Genomic DNA, 22,832 nt, shown 5'->3' with positions numbered 1-22,832 from the left:
GACCAGGACTTAGATCCTCAGTCACTGGATCTCACACCCCTTGGTTTGGAGTGGGACTGAAGCACTGGCTTTCCTGGGCCCTCTGCAGTACAGATGGAAGGTCATGGGAACTCTTCATCCTCCATAACTGTGTGAGCCAACTCCTCATAACCTCTCTGTATATCTACATATATCCTGTTGGTTCTCTTTCTCTGGAGAACCCTAACTAATACAAGAGGGAACACTAACTGAGTGGCAGTTACACTAAATGATAACTCACCTTGTACTCAGTTTTGTACCAAGAGGAGATTCATATGCCTCAGCTCATTTAACCCAAAGGACAACCTGCCAAAGTGATACAATTAAAGTCATCGTTTTACCGATGAGGAATCTGAGGATCAAAAAGGTTAGTACATTTAAGTCATACAGCTTGAACCCAAGGCCATCCAACTCCTCATGTTGTGAGAAGGCCAAGAAAAGATCCCAGAAACTCTCAGCAAGCGTAAGAGTGAGAGAAAGACAGAAAGGGATATGGAAGGAGACTCAGGACTGAAACTCGGGGGGAAAGGGATTTCAAGGAAGAGGGGCTAGTCAACACTATCAGAAGTCAGGTAGGTCAAATAGCATGATGGTTGAAAAGAATGTCTGATTTGAAAATTAGCTAATTTCAGAAGAATGAAGGAAGAAGTCAGCTTACAGTGGATAAAACAATAAATGGAAGATGAGGAATCAGAAGCAGCCAGATGAAATTACTTCAAACTTTTTGTAAAGATGAGAAAAAAAAAAAAAGACTGAAAAGAAGTAAGGAATAAGTTGTGGAAATAAAGCAATGGAAAAGGTTGCATTTAAGGACAGAGAGCACTGTAATATGTGAATGGGCAAAAGAGAGAAAAGGACTGATGAGTTCAGAGATGGAATGAAACCAATTTCCAAGCAATTTGGATATTTTACATCCTACTGGCTATGAACTCTAGAAGTAGTGTCAACCCTGAGGCACAGAGTTTACTGTATTTCTTTCTACCTCATTATTTATTTTCTCCTAGTACTTTTAAATCAACATATTAAAATAACAAAAACATGTTAAAAATTACTGACAAATATTGTCGAGAAAAGTAAAAGCTACTTGTTGTTCAGTTGCCAAGTCATGTTGGACTCTTCACAAACCCATGGACTGTAACACCCCTGGCTTCCCTGTCCTTCACCATCTCCCAGGGTTTGCCCAAGTTCATGTCCACTGAATCAGTGATACCATCCAACCATCTTATCCTCTGTCACCAAAAGTAGCTACTAGTAGTATATAAATACATGGCAGAAATTCCGTTTTATGAAAGGAAAAAAAGAAATGAGAAAAATCATCAGTTTGAAAAATGTTCTAAAGAAAGGGGAAGAAACAAGAAAGCATAACAATGATAAATCATTAAATAACAAAAGAAAGAGTCAATACATGTATAACAACAAATGTAAATGGGTTGGCTTTATCTATTAAAAGAGAAAAGCAGTAAAATTGGCTTAAAATACAATTATATGACACATACAAAAGACCTTGGATAATTACATGGACAGAGGAGCCTGGCGGGCTATAGTCCATGGGGCTGCAAAGAGTCAGTCGCAACTGAACTAACACATACATACATGTAAGAGACACACAAAACACAAACCAAAAAGTTTTAAAAAGTGGGGATGCTAGAGAAAAGACATGGGCATCCCAGGTGGCTCAGTGGTAAAGAATCTGCCTGTAATGCAGGAGATACAGGAGATGCAGGTTCAACCTCTGGATCGGGAAGATCCCCTGGAGGAGGAAACGGCAACCTACTCCAGTATTCTTGCTTAGAGAATCCTATGGACAGAGGAGCCTGGTGGGCTACAGTCCATAGGGTAACAAAGAGTCAGACATGAGTGAGCAACTGAGCATGCACACACACAGACAAGATACAGCAGGCAAAAGCAAATAAAAAACAGGGAGGAGACTGTATCAAACAGGTAAGGTAGAATATATGTGGAAATAAAATATAAGCCCCTTTGTGAAAAAGGTAATAGATCATAAATATGATACCCTCTTTCTGGGCTTCCCTGGCGGTCCAGTGGTTAAGAATCCACCTATCAATGCAGGGGACACAGGTTCAATGCTTGCTCCGGAAAGATTCTACATGCCATGGAGCATCTAAGCCCACACGCTGTAACTACTGAGCCCAGGCACTGCAACTACTGAAGTCTGCATGCCCTGGAGCCTGTGCACTGCAAGGAGAAGCCACCAAAATGAGAAGCCCACGCCCCCCAGCTAGACAGCAGACTGTGCTCATCACAACTAGAGAAGGCCACGTGCAGCCACAAAGACCCAATGCAGCCCAAAAATTTAAAAAATAATAATAATAAAATTCATTAAAAAAAACAATGCATTAAAAAGCAATAATAAATATGATATTCTCTTTCCAAAAAATTAACCTACTTTCAATAAGTTAATAATAAGGCAAAATTAAAAGCCCAAATTTAGACTCTGATGGGTTATGTTGGTCTTCTCTACCTTCCTAGAGTCTTCTCATTCCCTAAAGTGCAGAACCTGCTACCCCCTCCACTCCTGCCACAGGCCGCAGAGCTTGTCCCTACTATGAAGCACACTATGGAACCCTGGGTAGATTAGTATAGAAAGCCATTTTAAAAAGCTACAGTGAAACTTAACTGTACCAGTCATAAAATGTATTTGTTGCTAATCTCTTAAGATGTTTTCTCCCTTTCTCCTTTCCACTTATTATGGGTTTTTTTTTCTCCCCAGCACTACATTAAGCTCATGGTAAATCATGGTATTTGAAATAAGCAGCTTCATGGGTTTATCTCCTTCATGCAGGTTTCCTCAAATATAAAACACTGAGTTTTTTGATATTGTTATCCTTTAAAAAGGCCAAATATCAAATGGAATAAATAGGAATATTTTAATAATGAAAATATACTTTATAAAGAAGATATAATAGTGATAAAGTTTTAGACACCACAGTAGCACCATGTTTTCAGATATAATTCTCAGCAACCCAGTCTTAATTTTTTTTAACCAAGTCATAACTCTGGTTAAATTACAATCACCATTGAACAAAAATTGAAACACCTCAGAATACACTTATGAGGAATAAGCAAGATCCTCATGATGAAAGTTAACAAAAACCATAATGAAAGATCTGAATAAAAGGAAAGGAAATTTTTTTTTACTCAATAGGAAGAATAAATATTATAAAGATGGTAATCTTCCTCAAATTTATATAGTTAGTGAACCCAAATCAAAACTGCATATTTTTTAATGATTTCTGTTGAACTTGATAATAGTTAATAAAATTTGACCCTAAGGATAAATGTAGATGAACAGTACAGTAGCCAAAGGAGGTTGGGATGTTCTTTATAAACTAACAAAGAAAATTCTAAAACAAATAAAATAGAGTGGTACTACAGTAGAAATAGAGCAACAGAACAGAATTCAGAAAAATAAACTCAAGTGTGTATGTATATGTATCTAAATATGTTATATGTAAACATTTTATATATATATAGAAATTTAGTGTTATCTAATTTAGTATATCTAATTTAGTGTAAATTTAGGTAGTATCTCAAATCTTTCAAGAATAAGCAGAGCACTCAATATATTATTTCAATAGGTGTACAACAGTTTGAATGCCATCTCCTCAAACGTGCCAACCCAGTTCTGCCTGGCTAAAGCAGACACTGTGTCACACTCAGCCAGGCCACCCTACTGTTTGGTGACCACAGCATGTAACAACATCCTCAGTAGTATTTCTTCTTCATTGCTGCCTTCTCTTTCTAGAAGAGAAAATCAAGGAGGAAAGGGCTTTGTCTGTGTCATTCTCTACTACCTTCCCATCATCCAGAACATTGCTTAGCACATGGTAGGCAGGCGTTAAAAATCTGTTTAATGAAAGGATGGATGATGAAATGCCTCACCACACATTAAATGAAGTTAGATTCCAACCTCACATGTGTATAATAAATTCCAGATAGCTCAAGAAACTAAATTTAAAATGATAAAAATCAACAGAAAATGTAGAAGAGTATTTCTATAAACTTAGGCTACAGAAAACCTTTCATAGCAATAATTCCAAAGCCAAACAAAGGAAAAGAAATGTTAACTGCATAAAACTTTATTTGTAGCTGAAGATTACAAAAAAAGTTTAAAAGAAAGTTGAATGACAGGGAACAAGAATGGCGATTTATGGCAAAGGACTAATATCCACTTCTTTTATATATAAACAACTCAACATAAAAATGGACAAAGGACACAAAAAGGCATCTTAAAAGGCTAGAAGAACGTACATCCACAGTCATTTTTGAGGATTTGAGACCTAGACGTATATCTTATAACCTTATCACCTTAATTTTTTTTATAACTATATGCTTAATATTTATATTCAGAAAAAGAGGATAAAACTTAAAGGCAAATGCAAGTTATACTTGGGCAATTCACAGTCACATAACTGGTTAATATAGGACAGATGGAAATATTAGGAAAGATGAAAGAAGGAACACAGCTCTAACACTGCACTGATACATCCTAAATCAATCACTATACTCTTTGAAAGTGTCAAGGTCATCAAAGACAAAGACTGAGAAACTGTTCCAGATTAAGGGAGACTAAGGAGACAGGACATTTAGATGCCAGGTGAGAACTGGATTCGTTCCTGGATCAGATAAAGGAGATTTGTGGCAAAACAGGACTAAGGTCGGCAGATCAGCTAACAGAACTGTATCAGTGTAAGAACATGAAACAGGGTCCTTAACTTTAGGAAACAAACACTTAAGTATTTAGAAATCAAACCAGTGATTGCCTGGGATGGGAGTTTTGTGTAGGAACCTGGGATGGGAGCTGTGGATAGGAAACAGGTGAAGATACTTTCTGGAGTGAGGACAATGTTCTGTAGCTTGACTGGGGCACTGGTGATGTTGGTGCACAATTTGTCAAAACTCAGTGAATTGTATGCTTTAACTGGGTTATTTTATGTAAATGATACCTGAAAAATAAAGTTGACTTAAAAATTTAGTTAGCACTATTAAACTAAATGGGCTTCCCTGATGGCTCAGCAGTAAAGAATCTGCCTGCAACGCAGGAGTCACTGGAGACACAGGTTTAATCCCTGGGTCAGGAAGATCCCCTGGAGGAGGGCATGACAACTCAATACAGTATTCTTGCTTGGAGAACCCTATGGACTGAGGAGCCTGGGAGGCTACAGTAGTCCATAGCGTTGCGAAGAGCCAGATATGACTGAAGCAACTTAGCATGCCGCATGCATGCATTTTAACTAAATAAAATAAAATCAAGGCTATTGACAACCAAACTGAAGCCTTCATCAACTAAAATCTTCTGAGTGCTTCCCCCTTTAAATCTTCCTCCTTTCCAGAAATTCTCTGATAGTACCTATTTTTGTGAATTATGTTTCCTTTTAAAACTGAGCTTGATAACACTGAGGAGAGAAAGTAGTACAAAGAGAAATCATGACAGTGATTGTCTTCATGAAGTCTTTAGACTGGCTCCTTTTATAAATAACCAAGTGACATATTCAAGAGACTCCTAACATATTACCTTATGACTAGACAAAACACCACAAGTCCTTTAGGATGGCAGACAAGGTTAACTATACCTAAACTTAAAAAGTAAAACAAAAAAACACCTAAGAACTTAAGAGTTTCCTGGGTCAAATCCTCCTGATGTCTTACTTCCTTTTCCAGAGAAGCAACAACTTCAAGTTCTAGCAAAAACTAGTAGCATCCATTTCAAGCAATCTCTCACAGCAAAACTAGCCTAGGCTCCTTATTCACCTTTTTCCTCTGATTTTTTCTGCTTCTTCTCAGAAAAGCTTTCATCATGCCAGCTCCCTTATTTAAATTCCTCTGACTCCTCCTCTACTCTCAGGCCTACTACCCCACCCAACACACAAACTCCTCCTTCCTGGTATTTGACCCCAAATTTGTCTCTGATGCCCTCTTACTTCCAGTCCCTTGTTACCTTCACTCCACCTGTAAAACTTGTCGCCTACAAATTGGTACTTGCCATCCACCTCTACACACGAGCTGCTGCAACTGCTGACCTTCAACACCCCCTGAAAAGAGTTCAGGGTGGAGATCAGGAATGAAGCATCTGTCTTCTGGGAAAACTGGCAGAACAGGTCTTTAGACAGGTCTTTATTTTCAGGAGACAATATTATGAGCCCAGTTCTTGCATCCTGTCATATCTAGAAAAGCACTAAAATCCTTCATGGTGACATCTGCTCCATGTGACTAGCAGTAACCTTCTGCAAAAAAAAAAAAAAAAGTGCTTGATTGCATGTACTCCCCTTCCCCAAATTACATACATATTAACCTTCCCCCCTACCTCTTTGGAGCAGTTTCTAAGAGCTTTCTGAAATGCTGCCTTCAGTCCTCATTTTGCCCCAAATAAAACTTAACTCACAATTCTCATGTTGTGCATTTTTTTTCAGTTGACAAACTCTAAAACACCTAGTGTCTCGAATAATGTTAAGAATGCCTACAACTGAGCTAGTATTTTCAACATTCCAGGAACCAATGCTGGGCTCTTTTGACTTTATTTCATTTGAACTTTCACCACACCTATGAAGTAGGTATTATTAAATGAAACAAGTCCAATGAAATTCTTATCACTGTCAAGTATGTGGCAACCACTCAGTTAATGCTGTTATTTCTGTCATCACCATGAGGAACTAATGCTTAAGGAAGTCACGTCACTCACCCAACACAGTGCAGCTGTTAAATAATATTTGGAGTTTAAACTTCAGACACTCTGACTTCACTACAGCAAATCCTCTCTACATATCCCTACTCAACCCTACTTCTGGTCACCACACTGATCTTCTCTTTCTCCTGAACTGTGGAAAACCTGGGTCCTGGAACTCTGACAACCTGGGTACTTAACTGTACTTGTTCTTATTATCATTCAGTTCAGTTCAGTTTAGTTCAGTCGCTCAGTCATGTCCGACTCTTTGCAACCCCATGAATTGCAGCATGCCAGGCCTCCCTGTCCATCACCAACTCCTGGAGTTCACTCAAACTCACATCCGAGTCAGTGATGCCATTCAGCCATCTCATCCTCTGTCATCCCCTTCTCCTCCTGCCCCCAATCCCTCCCAGCATCAGAGTCTTTTCCAATGAGTCAACTCTTCACATGAGGTGGCCAAAGTACTGGAGTTTCAGCTTTAGCATCATTCCTTCCAGGACTGATCTCCTTCAGAATGGACTGGTTGGATCTCCTTGCAGTCCAAGGGACTCTCAAGAGTCTTCTCCAACACCACAGTTCAAAAGCATCAATTCTTCGGTGCTCAGCTTTCTTCACAGTCCAACTCTCACATCCATACATGATTACTGGAAAAACTATAGCCTTGACTAGACGGACCTTTGTTGGCAAAGTAATGTCTCTGCTTTTGAATATGCTATCTAGGTTGGTCGTAACTTTCCTTCCAAGGAGTAAGCATCTTTTAATTTCTTATTATCGTATATATGTACAATCATCATGACTGTTCCCTGTAGAAATGTGACCTCTTTTATGTTCCTGGAGAGTCCATAGCCCTATAAGCACCTATAAGGACCATCTCTCACATGATTTCTGTTCCTTTTTTGACCCCTGAACTGCACCAACAAATTAACAGGCCAAGGCATCCAGCTGAATAAGGAACTGGCAGCTGAGAACAGAACTGAGAGACATCGAGGGAGGGTTTTGTGGAAAACATCCAACATTCAGAGACCTCAATCGTTCTGTTTTCTGTGGTGAGGCCTACCTACACTACAGGAGCAAGGAGTAAGAGAGAGGTCTGAGAGAAAGCTGAGCTTACCTGAACTCCCCAAAGTAGAGGCCCAGCAGCCATTGCCTTCTCCTTCCTTCCTGTGGTGTCCTTCCCAGGGGATTGGCAGGATCCAGAGAATATGGAGCTGAGGGAAGGAAAAGATGTGAGAAACAAGACTCCTGCCAAAAAAAAAAAATTACTGAGAAATGGAATATTGCCTGCCACATCAGTAAACAAAGGATATTATAGTTATCAGGGTTGCATCTGCCACCAGTGAGCTGGGGAGCCTGGAGGGGAACTCAGGAAAGAAAGGATACCTGCGTCTAGCAGTCATCAGACTTCAGCCCCTCCCCACAGTGAGCCTTGAGGAAACTCAGGCTGTGAAAACACAGGACACTGGCCCCAGGCAGCCAAGGAGCATATCGCATCTTCCCATACATAGAAAAGTGCTCAATTCCTTGAGATATCCAGTTTTCTTTAATTAACAATCATCTTTTGACATTCAGACTACCTGCCCTTTGTGGCAAAACTCCTATATACCCTGGCTCCTCCCCAGCCTCCTCAGAGCAGTTTTCTCAGGGTTTCTTGAGATAGACGCTGCCTCCCAGGCTTGAGCATGAGGTCATAAAAATTTCTGCTGAATAAAACATAAGTCCCAACTTTTAGGTTGTGAATTTTTTTTTTCTACAATACCTACAGATAAGCCAAGTAAGAAGTATATGGTATTTATGTGAAGAATACCATAAGAAAATACCATTTAATTTACTGATTAAACTTATTTAAAGAAAGCTGAACAAAGAGAGACATACCATCTTCCTGGATAAGATGGTACAATATCCTAAGTTGTCACTTCTTTGAAATTAATTTATGAACTTAACACATTCCCAACCAAGTTATACCTAAATAATAATCTTGAGAGGTTAATTGCGGAAAAGATGACTTTTTTTTTAAGTTAAGTGTGTTATTAAACAATAGCCAGGAAATTTCTGAAAGGGAATAGCAAACTTGCCCTCCAAATATTATACAATTCCCTGGAGGAGGAAATGGCAAGCCAATCCAGTATTCTTGCCGGGAAAATCCCATGGACAGAGAAGCCTAGCAGGCTATAGTCCACGGGATCACAAAGAATTGGACCTGACTGACCACATACACAAAATCAGAACAGTGTTACTTCGTAGGGAGAGTCACTCATTCACCAGATATACTGTTGACCACCTACTGTGTACCAGGCACCTATTCTTAGGGCAAACAAAATAAACTCTCTACCCTCATGGATGTTATAGTCTAACAGGGAAAAGGGTCAGTGGAATACACTAAAATCCTAGCAACACAAACAGTTCAGGAAAAAGTTTATACATAAGAATTCAGGATATGAAAAATGTGACAGTTCACATCAATGAAGAAAATGTCGTGGTGTGAGCACAGGTTGGAAAAGAATTTCCAGACATGAGACAGAATGAGAGGGAAATAAAGTTTATTAGAGTGGGAGACACTGTTACAACAGTGGCCCAGCTCAAGGGAGAACCAACCTTGAACAGGGGTCCTTAGTTCACTTTTATACCCAGGCTGCAAGGCGTGGGATGGGGGTCTTGCGGGTCATTTGCTGATGGGATGAGGCACATATACTGGGTGGGTGGAGAGTAAGGCAAATACCCTCTCTCTCTAAGGGGTAGGAGGGGAGACAGGTTATATATATTTCAGGAGGACCTGAAATCCATTAATAGTTACAACATGGGGGAGGGAAGGACAATAAGGGTCTGGTTTTTCTGTTCCTGCATTCCAAGACCCTCTTTGGTTTTATCTGCTCTTTTGTCCCTGTGCTACCACATTCCCCCCTCTCTTTATTTTTAGGGCCATTTCTTTGGCCCCTGTTGATACCCTGCTCATATCTAACTATCTACCTATTTCCCTTCTCAGGAGTTTTGGAAACCAGTCTCAAAGGAAAAGAGGCGATGACCGCTCTGACTTCTTCAGGCTGTACAGGGTCGTCATGGGGCTCTCGGTTCCCTTTTGCCTGCTCTCTTTCAGGGTACATTTACAGAGGGAGAGGAGAGTCCACGGAATGATAAGGCGGCTTGTTTCAGCATTGTCTGGGTGTTGGTCAGGGTATATTCTTGTCATACTATTACTTGGAGATGTCTTGTATTCTAGAAGAAACAAACTTAACACGGAAGTTAGAGGTGCGTGGCCCAAAGATTAACAGAAGTAGAAACGCTGCTGAGGAGCTAGCCAGGAGAGACCGGACTAGGCACTGGTTCGCGACGTTCGTATTTCTCTGGGTATGAGAAGATGCAAGAATTGGGGCTCATAGAATCTTTACCTGAAAACATCCGATCATCTGAAGGCCGGGTCTTCTGGGTTTTTCCCAGAGCAGAGTGCCTTATTTATGATCTCCACCCTGAACTCCTTTCAGGGGGTGTTGAAGCCCAGCAGCTTGCAGTGGTCATGATGTAATCTTTGTAGAAGCAGCTGGCAGGTGCCAACTTCCAGTCAGCAGGGTCCCTACATGGCCACATATTTGACTATGCTTTGGGGGCATTTCATGGCTGTTGTGTCCCGCGGTGCTGGGAAGGCTCATTCTCAAGTCTACCAAAGATTCCACGGACAGTCTGCTGGGAGCCACCACGGGAGATCCCACCCATGACAAAGGTCATGCGGAAGAGACCTGACAGGCAAAGGCGGATCAGGCCTCAAGGGACCCCCTGAATCTGCTCGAGCACCTACCCCAAAACCAGAATCTGTCTTACTATTTTGTGCCTTTCACCAACTCTTCTGACATTAACAGGGGGCTGTCCCAGACCACCTTTCTCTGGAAAAAATCAACTTAGGGCTTTGGTTAATAAGTCTCCTGAGCATGAAAGGAATATTTCTATTTTAACCCCTCTGTTGGCATTCTAGCTTGCCTGACAGGTTTATCCATACTCTTGCAATTAACACACATGATTGTTCACAAAAGTCCTAATGAGCATAGAGTCCTTTAAGGGATGAAAAATTATTAAAATAGATAGTACTGGTAAAGGGTTTCATTGTTGAGCCAATGCTTGCTGCCAAGTTCCCATATCCCTTATCCATTGTGCACCTGGGAGTGCATTGGTTAACATAGTTGGAATGTAAGAAAAACAAGTAGCAGCCTTGGAATTAACCACATCAGACCTTTGAGCTGCTTGGTTCTTCCTTTGTTGTAACTTACTGCACCTTTGCTCTGTGAGAATGTAACTCTGTTTAGCACTTTCTGAGGCTGACATAGATTAGAAATATAAAGAAAAAACACTCCAAGGGAAGATAAGTTTTCTGGGTGAGCAGCCTATATCAAAAAAGGGTCATAAAATGTCCACAGGCCTCCAAGGCCAGAAGATATTGTACACAACATTGTTTATGGGAAAGGTGTGCAGAAAAAATCCTGGTTTTGATAAAGACAAAACAGATGTAATGTTTGGCCTGACTCTGTATGACTTTGCATCTTTCATTTCCCTCTATGTACAAGTCAAGGTATAAAAGTTCCTTTTGAAAATAAAGTTATGGGCCTCGCTCACCGAAGCTTGGTCTCCCCATGTCGTTCTTTTTTTCCTTTTCTCTCCTTTTCTCTCTCTGTTCTTCTTTCAGGATGACTCCTTGGAACACAGAAGCTTTATTGGCTTTCCGTGTTAATCAAGGAAGATCAAGCCTCTTTTTCTCTCTTTTTACTTTCCTTATCGCCTAGGCCGTCATCCTGAGGGCACCCCTGGATCCTGCTGGGGCTGGACCCCGGCAACAGTCTGCTCAAGTGTGCTGTTATGGGACCAGACCTTGCAAGTAGCAAAAGTCTCTGGACCATTCCTGTCTTACTAGCCTCTTGGTCCAGGAAATGATTCCCTCTTGTTGCTTCTTCCCATATCTAGAGTTACATTATTATAATCATTGATCTTATATGGAACTGCATATCAGCATTTTATCACAGGCTCAGTCACACATTTAGTAATGTAAGAAACAATCATCTGAAACAAGCAACAGAGAAAATAACAAAGCTAGCGGTTATTAGTAAGGTCATAAGTAAGAAGTATAAGTCAAGAACTTTCGTTAGGTAGAGTCCAGTATACCACAGGTCATCTGACTTAGTTAAATAATTACAGCCAGGTGTGAATCTCCTGGTTGTACATCATGGAGCATCTGACCTTTATCCAAAGATTGGTTACTGAGATAAGCTTTAGAAACAAACTTAGAGTGTCCTTTTTAATAACTTAATTAATTAAACCTTTTAGCAATATAACATAACAACAAGGAACTAACTCGGAAGTAAACACAGACTTTAATTAACAAAACTAGAACTTAATATTAAGTGAAATATAATTTTTTTGTCATCGTGAGGGCATTAGCCCTGTAGGCAGGGAAGGCTTTAACCCATCAAATAAAAATGAGACTTGTCAGGGAGCCTCGAAAAGCCAAGCAGCCATCTTGGATTTCCCATAGCTCTGACTCCTTGATTTACAGCTACTGTTCACCCATTTTTAATCCCCCGATTTAGGAGTAGACTGTTGCCATGTTTTAAGGACATCAGGATAGCAAAAGTCTAACCGTGAGGGCTTATTTTTTGTAGAAGCAGAATGAGCTTTGTCTACATGCACCGTAATCTTAAATAATGTTTATTTACCAAAGTAACAAAAGATTTTAAAAACAAATATAAACCACTTAAAGGCAAAGAAATTGATAATCTGTTATCAGAAACTTCATTCTAGGAAAGCTTTGTTCTCTTAACATAGACAGTAGACTAAATGCCAGTCTGTTACCAGTTTACCAGATAACAAACAAAATTTGTTTATCGCTTAATCTTAGAAAAGTCTTTTCCATAAATCTTGAAGTAGCAGGATTCTTGCAAAGGCATCAGGATGAAACCATGGAAGGCATGTTTAAAATCTGATTAAATTGCAATTGACAATGGAGCCTGGTCATTGCTGTGACTTGTAACACTTGTAACATGATAACTTGAATTATAATGATATTTTATCAGGACATATCAGATTTTCATGAATTTCACTTAATTTCTAGGATATCTGTATTAGTAACATCAACCATACACTATAACCTGAGATGATTCATCACTCTTCTAGCAATACTTCCCATGTAATTTAACATGTCAAATGAACTCAGGTAGTTTAATATCTCTCTTTGGGATGTCTCAGGGGCCCTCTGAAGCATCCCAAAGTTAGCTAGAAGTCAAATGATTTAGGAAGTGTTTTCAATAAATATCAAAAGGGTTTATAACACTCAGTCAGATAGGATCATATAAGTCACAGTGAAACAACAGTTATTCACTTAGCCAAAGTTAACAAAAGATTTCAAAGGTAAACATAGAACAGATCACTTCAGGGGAAAAAAAACATAAAATCCATTACCAAAGGCAGTTCAACATCTCAAGAAAACAAAACTCTTCCCTTGGGGTCCACTTTCCATAAAACCTTCTTATCACTTTCTGTACCCATTACTTTGTTCTCCCATCCTGAAACAGTCACCAGTTAAGTCAGACCTACTTCCTTTTCCCTTCATAAAATGTAATTTCATTCCTCACACCTTCTTTACTGAAAACACACATCCTACTTTCCTTAAGCAACCAAGAACTGACCTTTATATTAGCATTCTATAGATTGGTGAACATAAATACCAGTGATAAATTCTAAAAAAAATTCTAGAGAACATCTCAGGATGGCATCAAACATTATTCAATAAAAGTCCAAAATCACTAGTTTCTCTGTAAGAGGAAGTTAGTGTTCAGTAATGAATGTTTCAGAATCTTAGTTTATTTGAAAATGACCTAGCTATTCAATAAACTTCCATCACTTAGTTTAGCACAACCCTAGAAATTCAGGTTACCAAAATCTAGAGAGACTGCTGTTTTAGACAGACATTTCTAAAGTATAATTATTCTTACTAGTTTATCTAAAAGCTCATATCTCATTTACATTTTTCAGTTTTTTTTTTTTCCCTACAGGTACTTTTCTTGTTGACAAACTTGTAACAGATACAACAATATAACAATATTTAACTTATAATAAACCTAGGCACAAAGGAAATATTATGCTTAATGTTAATGACTCTTAGATATGTCTATATCAGATTAGCAAACAAACATTAATACTAGATATTTAATATTGCATATTTCCCAGTTCACGTGAATCTGAAATTCATTTAAGTTAACTTCCTTTGTATTTAGAATTGTTTGATTTGTAAGTGCTTACTTTTCTTTAGGCCAATTAAATTAGAACTCATGTACAACTTCAGCAACATTATCAAAAAAACCCAAAAGACACACACTGAGACATACATAAATACAGAGATCGCAGTTTTCCACTTGAGATTTAAAATGTCTCTTTGATTTCCTCCCCCCACCCCCTTTTTAAAAAATTCTAATTTGCCCAAGGTTGAGGTCTCAGGTAAAGTGGGCTGTGTATTTCAAGGACATGGAAAGAGTTAACTTTAAGCTTTTCCCTAGGCAGGCCCTTTAATAAGCTGCTGCTGCTGCTAAGTCACTTCAGTCATGTCTGACTCTGTGCGACCCCATAGACGTAGACGGCAGCCCACCAGGCTCCCCTGTCCCTGGGATTCTCCAGGCAAGAATACTGTAGTGGGTTGCCATTTCCTTCTCCAATGCATGAAAATGAAAAGTGAAAGGAAGAGTCGTGTCCGACTCTTCGTGACCCTATGGGCTGCAGCCTACCAGGCTCCTCCATCCATGGGATTTTCCAGGCAAGAGTACTGGAGAGGGTTGCTTAGTCATAGTTTTATAGCTAAAATATAGACCAAATAGTGCTCAAATTAACTCTGATATCAGGGGAGGATCAGCTGATAAAAATGTTGGATTGTCCCTCTGATGGGAAGTGAGGTCTTTGTCCCATCAGAAGAATATGAAGGGTTAAGGGAATTTGCAGGGGGAGGCTTGGTCCTTCCCCATCCTGAGAAACGAGAGTAGTTAGAAGGGAATTCTTTAGGATGTTCAGGAGTAGGGGAAGCTTGGTTCCCTCCCCACCTGAGAGATAAGTGTAGTTAGAAGGGGATTCTTTAGAATGTTAGGAGAGTTTTTGATCCTTCAGGCTTTTGAATATAGGGAAAGACCTGGACCAAAGGGAACCTCAGAATCCTTTCCAAGAGGTCATGTGGATATGAAAGGTCGAGTAGGGGTCATCTAGGAAATCTGACGGAGAAAGGCAGAGGGGGACAGGAGACAGGGAGGCAACAGAACATAAAGAAATTCTGAGTCCTTTCCCTGCTTTTGGCAAAAGCTAGTGTGCCATTCAGAGGCCATATTTTTTTTGGGTCCCCCAGTTTGTACTGGGGCCAGGTCTTCTGCAGGGTCAAAATTTTCCAGTTTCTGAGAATGTAGCCAAGGGGTGAGTCTGAGAGAGGATCCCAGATATACAGAGATTCCTGGGAGCAACTGGGTGACTCACTGGCGATTCCTTGAAACGTGGAAGCCACTCTTGGGATGGCTCAGAAGCAACACCTAGGCTCCTGTAAATCAATCTGGACTGAAAGGGAAAGAAGTGAAAGTGACAGGGAAGAAGGCTGAAGAGGAAGATGCCTTACAATCCTATTGGGGAGGCGGTGGCCAGGGGACAATGGTCTCTGTTTTCCTTCAATCACTATGTGCCTGACACGGCACATGGAAATTGTCTTGCTGCTGGCGGATGCCCTTGTGGCCGGATCCGTTCCGTGTCCCCCTTATCCTCACATGGGAGTCTTCATGTGGCAGGTGCCCTAATGGCTTTTAAGTGCCTGACCCATGCACACAATATTGGTTGGCCTAGTCCTCAGTTGGAAAGAAGACAAAGGAGAGACCCTCACCCATTTGGGCGGCTGCTACTGGGGTGCAGTGAACAGTGGGGCCTTTGGAACACACCAGAGGGTAACCCTGGCCAGAGTTCTTCAGTTGCTTCCACAGCACTTGCCTGTTTGCAGAGGGTCCCTATGAGAAAGAAGAGAGGAGGTGGGGGAAGAGGCCTAAAGGTCCCCATATGGGCCACCAAAACTGTCGTGGTCCAAGTGTGGGTTGGAAAAGAATTTCCAGACATGAGACAGAAAGAGAGGGAAATAAAATTTATTAGAGTGGGAGATGCTGTTAGAACAGTGGGCCAGCTCAAGGGAGAACCGACCTTGAACAGGGGTCCTGAGTCCACTTTCATACCCAGGGTACAAGGAGTGGAATGGGGTTTTGCGGGTCATTTACTGGGTGGGCGGGGGGATGGAGAGTAAGGCAAATACCCTCTGTCTATAGGGTAGGAGGGGAGACAGGCTATACTGCTTAGGAGGACCTGAAATCCATTATTAGTTACAACATGGGGGAAGGAAGGACGATAAGGGTCCGGATTTTCTGTTCCTGCATTCTAAGACCCTCTTTGGTTTTATCAGCTCTTTTGTCCTTGGGTCACCACAGAAAGGATGAATGATTCAATAACTCAGAACAAGAGCTTACCATTTGGAAAAGAATAAAAATTTGCACATAAAGTGAAACTAAAGTACTAGAAGAAAATGCAGATGAATATCTTGTGACATATGGAATAAAAGACTCCCTAACAATGATGTCAAAGACCCAAACATGAAGGGAAGGTTTGCACGTCTAAACATATAAAAAGGCAACATTTCTGCATAGAAATTGAAAATATATTTGTGTATCAGACACACGATTTAAAAACACAATGCAAACTGCCTAAAAATATTCACTGGCTTTCAAAATGCAAATAGGTGCACCTTACTGTTTGCATCTCTCAGGAAGTTAGAGAACAGTAACACTCAGACTTAACTGTGTGTCAGTAAGGTACCCTTACCTTACAATGTTTATAAACTACTACTGTTCTAGAGAGAACAGGACAGAAGCTATCAAAAACTTTACAGTATGATTTAGAAATTTCACTTGAGAAGATTTACAGAATGAGATAAGAATGCAAAGATAAATGTAGCCAGATGGCCTTTATTGTTTATAATACTAAACAAACAATCAAAAAAAGCCCACAACAACCCTGAGAAAGAACACTAAGCCGTACAGAGAGGATTAAGCATGGCACGGACTTACTTTTCCTCATATTCATTAATAAGCTCACTTAGCTGTTCTTAAAAACTAGTGTAAGTAGATGGTTTCAAAATATTAAACTAAAAAAACTTTATTCCGCATCTTAAGTTGTGCTACACAGATAAAAATATTTATTAAAAAAATCACGGAGCTTAAGATTCGCGCACATGTATTTCATAACTCATTTTTTAAAGTAAATGGAGAAAAGGATACTAATATCCACATATTTGTTTAGAAAGCTTTTCTATGTACATAGACATGCAGATGTTGACAGTTTTCAAATGATTTTTCCCTTTTTGCTCCTCTGAACCTTCTAGTTGTCCTATACTGAACTTTTTTATTTTTGGTAAGAGGGAAAAAACTGCTTTAAAAGAAAGAAGAAAGAAAAGGATTCCCTCAAGTAGAAATCTGCATAGGATGGCCCTCCCCATTCTTACGGAGAGAGGAGTGAAGCGGGGCCCGCGCCAGCGCCCCAGGAATCGGAAACCACTGAGGGCGGTCCCGAGATGCGGTTTACACAAACGGCAGGAGCTGGAGCCCCGAGACCCGCACCTTGGTAGAGAATCGCCCGAGATTTTCACGGCGGGTCCCGGGGACAGCTCGCGACGGGGAGGAACCCACGGTCCGAGCGACTTCCAGAGGCTTCGGCCCCTCACTTGCCCTCCGACGCTGGGCCCCTGAGCCGAGCTCTCTGCCCTCGCCACTCGGGGGACAGGTGGTCGAAGAACCGCGCCCGACCGCTCGGCTCTTGGTGTTCTCGCCGGCTGGGCTCCCGGGACGAGAGGAGGCACACCTGGAGTTAAAAGCCCGGCGCCGCGCTGGGTCAGAAAGGTCGCGGCCCATCAGCAGCCCGCCCCACCCCTAAGGGGCCTCGCCTGGCTGCGCTAGACGCCTCCCTCCAAGGCCCCGCGCACCCTCCGGAGCGGGCGCTTCCGCCGCGGCCCCTTCACTCACCCTCTCCCAGAAGGAGCCAAGGCAGCCTGCGGACTGATGACGCCCCTCGCGGCACCGCCACCCCAGGAAGTCGGACTACATTTCCCACAAAGCTTCGGGGAGGCGTAAGGAGGGCGTAGGAATGCGCAGACGCGGGCCGCAGCGGGGCGGGACGATTCCACCCCTGGGGTGGTGGCTCCCAGAATGGCTGCTTCAATTTGGTGGGCTTGTGGTTTGTCAAGCCAGGAGTCAAAGGCGCGGTGGCCTTACCCCCGCAACCCTGAAGAAGCCCCTTCATTAGAGCCTCTGGAGTCCTAACCCATGGGTAGGGGAGAAGGGGCAGCCATCCTTTGCTAAGCCTCACTTTTCCTTTTCTGAAATAAAAGGAGCCTAGAGGAGTCCCTCGGAGAAGGCAATGGCAACCCACTCCAATACTCTGGCCTGAAAAATCCCATGGACGGGGGAGCCTGGTGGGCTGCAGTCCCTGAGGTCGCGGAGTCAGACACGACTGAGCGACTTCCCTTTCACTTTTCACTTTGATGCATTGGAGAAGGAAATGGCAACCCATTCCAGTGTTCTTGCCTGGAGAATCCCAGGGACAGGGGAGCCTAGTGGGCTGCTGTCTATGGGGTCGCACAGAGTCAGACACGACTGAAGTGACTTAGCAGCAGCAGCAGAGGAGTCCCTTGCCAAGTTGTGGGAAGAAAGGGTAGATTGGTCGTTAACAAACCAGAGGCGTTTTTCCACGAACGGGGAAAAGGGATGGTTTCGCGATGATTCAAGTGTATTACATTTGTTGTGCACTTTATTTTTACTAGTATTACATTGTGATATATAATGAGATAATTATAAAACTCACCATAATGCAGAGTCAGTGGGAGCCCTGAGCTTGTTTTCCTGCAACTAGATAGTCCACCACCTTAAGTCTGTTGCTTGTGCCCAGTCTTGGTAATCTTGTTTCGGTTGCTGTCACTGAAGAAGACCCTACTTTGCGAAGATATGATGTTGGAAATGGAAGCAGGCTTTTCAGTGCTCTTGTGGCAGTCTCAGGATATTCTGCCTTAACTTTAGTCCAGAATGTATGGAGATCGGAAGTTGTCCCAAACATACTTTCAAGACCACAGCCATTTGCAACCTCAAGCGGTTGATCCTCTTCTAACACAGACAAAGTTGATTCACAGATGGGTCACCGATCCATTCCTTCCCAGTTCGGGGGTCTTTTGTGATTAGAAAGTAATACTCATCACAAACTCTTTTGAAAGCTGAGATAGGTGATCATGCACCAACTAGGAGAAAGAAGGCCCTGGTTCTGTCTCTTTCAAGATCTCTGTTAACGTTAGAAACATGTCAAAAATCCCAATGTTCATGCATCATCGCCATCATCCCAGTTTGGCTTTGAATACGGTCACTTTATCTGCTGACTCTTAACACAGCTGTCATTCTCCCCTGAAGTGAGAGTTGGAGTTCGATGAGCAGGTTGAATATGTCACACAAGTAAGCAAGTTTTGCGACCCATTCTCTGTCACTGAAATATGCTACCAGTAATGACTGTTTTTCTAAAAGAAATATCTGAAACAGCTCTTTTAGCTCAAAAATTCTGACCAGTGATCTGCCTTTAGAAAGTCATCTCATTCTGTATTAGAGGAGACGTGTGCTCTGCTTCCATCTCCTCACAGAGCTTTGTAAACAGACGTGAGTTAAGGGCGTGTACATTAATGTTGTTGATAATTTTAAAACATTGTTAAGTTCAGGTGACATTTTTTGGCTAATCGGCATTTCTCTGTGGATGACACAGTCCATAGACTCACATTCAGAAGCAACCTCTTTGACTTAAGTTGTGATACCAGGAAGCCATCCAGTCATGGCAGTCACTCCATCTGTGCACATACCAACACAAAATGACCGATTCAGTTTCCCTGATACGTAATCATTCAGAGACTTGAATAGTTCTGCAGCGGTGGTGTTGATTGCCAACCAAAGTGCTCACAACATATCTTCATGCACATCCTCCTGAAAAATAACTTGCACAAAAACATGCCCTGTTGTCTTGTTGCCAACATCAGTAGACTCATCAACCTGGATTGCATACCATAGTGACTCATGAATCCTCTCTAGCAACTGTGCCTCAGTATCCTCTGCTGTTTCATCCATTCGTCTAGTTATGGTGCTAGCTAAAAGAGGAACACATGCCACCTTTTGCACTGTTGCTGCTGCTACTGCTGCTAAGTCGCTTCAGTCGTGTCCGACTCTGTGCGACCCCACAGACGGCAGCCCACCTGGCTCCCCTGTCCCTGGGATTCTCCAGGCAAGAACACTGGAGTGGGTTGCCATTTACTTCTCCAATGCATGAAAGTGAAAAAATAAAGTGAAGTTGCCCCTCCATCCATGGGATTTTCCAAGCAAGAGTACTGGAGTGAGTTGCCATTGCACTGCAGCCTCTCCTAAAAGTTCATGACAAATGAACTTTAGCAGCAGACAGGATCAACTCTTCACAAATAGTAAAGGACTTCTTAGATTTAGCAATGCTGTTTGCCACTACAAGTGATCCTCTCAGTACAGACATACTTGATAACATTGTGACCTTCAGTAATTGCTTCTGTTCTTCATGTCCACATTTTTATTTTTTTCTTGAAAAACTCTGAAGACTTGTCTTTTAAAGCAGGGTGCCTGGTCTCACTGTGGTGAAGCAGTTTGGAAGGTTTCACAGCTTCATTGAATAGCCAGTTACCACATACTATACAAAGGAGGCCTGGAGAATGTAAATCACCTACTGCAAAAACACATAAGTAGAATTTTTTTTTAAAATGCAACTTTCCAGCACTGTTTACAATAGCTAGGACATGGAAGCAACCTAGATGTCCATTGGCAGACAAATGCATAAGGAAGTTGTGGTACATATACACAATGGAATATTACTCAGGTATAAAAAAAGAACGCATTTGAGTCAGTTCTAATCAGGTGGCTGAAACTGGAGCCTATTATACAGAGTGAAGTCAGTCTGAAAGAGAAACACCAATACTGTATACTAACACATGTATAGGGAATTTAGAAAGATGGTAACGACAATCCTATATGCAAGGCAGCAAAAGAGACACAGATGTAAAAAACAGACTTTTGGACTCTGTGAGAGAAGGTAAGGGTGGGATGATTTGAGAGAATAGGCTTGAAATACTTACATTACCATATGTAAAATAGATGACCAGTGCAAGTTTAATGCATGAAGCAGGGCACTCGAAGTCAGTGTTCTGAAACAACCCAGAGGGACGGTGTGGGGAGGCAGGTTGTGGGGGGCTCAGGATGGAGGGACACATGTGCACCTGTGGCTGACTCATGTTGATGTATAGCAAAAACCATCACAATATTGTAAAGTAATTATCCTTCAATTAAAATTAACTAATTTTTTAAAATGTAGAAATACAAGTACAAAAAAAAAATGATGCAACTTTCCTTTTGTTGGAAGTCTTAGAGTCTTCTGGTGTCTCATCATTGGGTCTTTTCCCCTTTTTCAAAGAAGCTCTCCAGTGACATTTGGCTTTTACTCATTTTGGCTAGTCTTAGCTTCTGGGCTTACCAAACCTTGACTGAGACAAGCGTGCAGTGCCAGACAAAGGCACGGATGCAAGCGGTAAATAAAATAATGAGCTGGCCACACATGGACTAAATTAGGGGTCAGATTCTGAGTTAAAACCTGCCACCAAATGCAGCTTAATTTTCACTTACCACTCGCTGATAGGGTTTTGATGAGTCTGTAAGCAATCGGTTTATTATGGTCTCAGAGTCATACCTCTCTGCTTCTGCTAATCTGTATTCGCAGCCACTCCTCAGTGCTAAGCCACTCACCACTGCCTTAGTGCCACCTCAGATCATCAGGCATTAGATTCTCATAAGGAGTGAGCAACCTGGATCCCTCATGTGCACAGTTCACAATAGGCTTTGCACGCCTATGAAAATCTAATGCCACCGGTGGTCTGACAGGAAGTAGACCTCAGTAATGTGAGCAATGGAGAGCAGCTGTAAGTACAGATGAAGCTTCACTCACTTGTCTGCTGCTCACCTCTGCTGTGTGGCCTGGTTCCTAACAGGCCACAGACTCTACTGGTCCATGGCACAGTGGTTGGGGACCCCTGCTGTATAGAAGGGCTTCCCTGGTGGCTCAGTGGGCAAAGAATCTGCTGCAATGCAGGAGACCTGGGTTTGAAGATCTTCCTTTCCTGGGTCAAGAAGATCCCCTGGAAAAGAAAACGGCAACCCTCTCCAGTATTTTTGCCTGAGAAATCCCATAGACAGAGGAGCCTTGTATAGAATTCTACAGTATAGAATGCAGCTGTATAAAAGGCAGACAAAATCTCCAGTTTAATTTGTGGGCAGAATAGTCAGTTAAGCTGGATCTGCCACTGGAATCCAGAGAAGTATATGACATTCAGGTCAGATCAACATAGTGGCTTGGACTGTAATATTTGTTTTTCTAAAAATAACTGCTAGCTTCATATGCCTCATTCTGTTGATGTGACAAAGACTTAACCCTTGATCAAACATTAGGAAGGTTCTTTGAGCCTTCTTTTCTACTAGGCTTCCACCTTGAGCCCTGTCCTTGGCTTGTGGAGCCCAGTTTGAGCAAGAATACTGCTAATTTAGCTACAATCACCCATTCCTGATATCTGATCAAAGCCTTCATACCCTACTCTCAATGTCTAAGTCCTTGGCCTTCTTTTGGCAAGAATCTCCCAAATTTGCTGTGTGCTTTTTGGCGATTTTCCATCCACTGACCCTTTTTACCCTGCTTGTTGGAGCTGTAAATCCCCAGCTGTCTTTGCTGTATTGGGAGTTGAGTTCAGTTTTACTGAAACCCCTATTGCAGTAGTACTGAATAAAATACGTCTTCACTGTGTTTACTCGTGCTCAGCTCCTTCTCTTGAGAGCTGTTTGAACTATATCATGATATTTGATGTTGAAAGTTTAGCTTCTCTGTACAGCAGTGCCAAGTCAAATCTCAGAGACAAAGTTCTGGGTGAAGTGGAAAGGACAGCTTCATTGCTTTGCCAGGCAAAGGGAGACACAGTGGAATGTGTCATGCCTTCAAAACCATGTGTGACAAAGTT

General features: G+C 41.7%; 1 protein-coding gene across 20 annotated transcripts in view; it reads right to left on the bottom strand.

Moving 5' to 3' along the window:
• Positions 1-17,883, bottom strand: part of LOC113896519 (zinc finger protein 2 homolog) — a 49,322-nt gene extending 31,439 nt beyond the window's left edge. For 3 of the 20 annotated variants that reach the window (XR_003512035.1, XR_003512034.1, XM_027548749.1), the window contains exons 1-2: positions 17,755-17,861; positions 7,815-7,911 (exon numbers count right to left, since the gene is read on the bottom strand). The gene's annotated coding sequence lies outside the window, so the exon portion shown is untranslated. Of the gene's footprint in view, positions 1-259; positions 325-6,059; positions 6,264-7,814; positions 7,946-17,352; positions 17,717-17,754 lie in introns of those variants that run through there. The other 17 variants (XM_027548730.1, XM_027548731.1, XM_027548734.1 and 14 more) reach the window with 12 other exon arrangements.
• Between the last annotated feature and the right edge of the window lie 4,949 nt (positions 17,884-22,832).

Source organism: Bos indicus x Bos taurus, chromosome 7 (genome assembly GCF_003369695.1).
Source record: "Bos indicus x Bos taurus breed Angus x Brahman F1 hybrid chromosome 7, Bos_hybrid_MaternalHap_v2.0, whole genome shotgun sequence".
NCBI classification, from domain to species: Eukaryota; Metazoa; Chordata; class Mammalia; order Artiodactyla; family Bovidae; genus Bos; species Bos indicus x Bos taurus.
This window is presented reverse-complemented; position numbering and strand designations above follow the sequence as displayed.